The sequence below is a fragment of the Mesoplodon mirus genome (genome assembly GCF_964341445.2).
Source record: "Mesoplodon mirus genome assembly, chromosome: 8".
In the NCBI taxonomy this organism is placed as follows: domain Eukaryota; kingdom Metazoa; phylum Chordata; class Mammalia; order Artiodactyla; family Ziphiidae; genus Mesoplodon; species Mesoplodon mirus.
Genome location: NC_138984.1, coordinates 109717195 through 109719036, shown reverse-complemented (window position 1 = coordinate 109719036; position 1842 = coordinate 109717195).

Sequence of the window (1842 nt, the reverse complement as noted above, 5' to 3'; positions counted from 1 at the left end):
TGCAGAATCTCAGGCCCCACCTCAGACTTGTGAATCAGAATCTTCACTTTAATAAAATCTTCAAGTGATTCACATACACATGGAAATTGGAAATTGTCTACAGTAACATTTTCTTAAGATGTTCTGTGAAAGACTAATAGGTGTTATATGGGGAAAAATGCTTCCATGATTAAATAAATTTGGGGGTATTTGAGGACTTCTCATAGCTTTCAACCTACTAATAAAGACTGCAGATCCCCGAGGTGCATTGTTTTAATAACAAATCCCCACAGACCGGGTAGCTTAAAGGGACGTAAATTTATTCTCTCACAGTTCAAGAGACCAGAAGTCTGAAATCGAGAGCTTGTCACGTTTGATTCCTTCTGGAGGCTGTGTGGGAGAATCCGTGCCCTGCCCCTCTCCTAGCTCCTGGGGCTTGCTGGCAGTCTTTGGTGTTCCTTGGCATGTATGCGGATCACTTCAATCTTTGCTTCTGTCGTTACACAACCTTCTTTCTTTCTTTTTTTTTTTTTTTTTTGCGGTACCCGGGCCTCTCACTGTTGTGGCCTCTCCCATTGCGGAGCACAGGCTCCGGATGCGCAGGCTCAGCGGCCGTGGCTCACGGGCCCAGCTGCTCCGCGGCATGTGGGATCCTCCCGGACGGGGCACGAACCCGCGTCCCCTGCATTGGCAGGCGGACTCTCAACCACTGCGCCACCAGGGAAGCTCCAACCTTCTTTCTTGTATGTGTCTCTGTGTGTCTTCTTTTTTTTTTTTTTTTTTTTTTTTTTTTTTTCTTTTTGCGGTATGCGGGCCTCTCACTGTTGTGGCCTCTCCCGTTGCGGAGCACAGGCTCCGGACGCGCAGGCCCAGCGGCCATGGCTCACGGGCCCAGCCGCTCCGCGGCATATGGGATCCTCCCAGACCGGGGCACGAACCCGCATCCCCTGCATCGGCAGGCGGACTCTCAACCACTGCGCCACCAGGGAGGCCCTGTGTGTCTTCTTATAAGAACACCGTCACTGGGTGTAGGGCCCACTTTAATCCAGTATGACTTTATACTTACACCTGCTATGACCCTATTTCCAGATAAGGTCACACTCTGAGATTCTGGGTGGACATGGATTTTGGGGGGACACTATTCAACCCACACTAATGGTGGAGGGATGGACATGAAATGATGCATTCCCTTAACGTAACCGGTTAGGGAACTCTTTCTTCACAGAAGAGATCACGGCACTGACTTAGATGAGAATTTCAACCGTCTTAGACATATGGCTGTTGATTTTCCTCTGAGAGTTTTCTGAGAATGAAACTCTATAGGCTCATTTTATAGTCCATTTCAAAGTGATCCCAAGTCTTGCCTGTAATTATTTATCAGAGGTGGAAAATTTGTAGCCTAAGGCTAAATATGACAATCAGATAAATTTTGTTTGGTTATCTCACAAGGTTGCATTGAGAAGCAACTCCATTTTCAGATGAGGATTTGATATGATTATGTGTTTGGGATGATTGATATTTAAAATATGCTAAAAAAATACTAGTTCCCATTTTTTCCTTTGCATGAAAATCTAAATACTAGGGTTTCACCATTAACTCACCCATGAGACTATAATGATATCTAATATGAACAAAACTGATGGGATTAGAGAAGGGCAAGTTTGAATATCCGACCTCCCTGTTTGGAAACAGTTGACCGGTTCCCAAATCAGAGGAACTGTGTTTCTAGAGCACTAAGGTGTAGTCTTTGGGAGCCATTGAAATTCCTCCTGAATTAGGAATTGTCTTGGGAATACAAGGTGTATTCTACTTAGCCATCACCAAACATATATAAATTTTTAAGAAAAAAATTTATTGGTATAA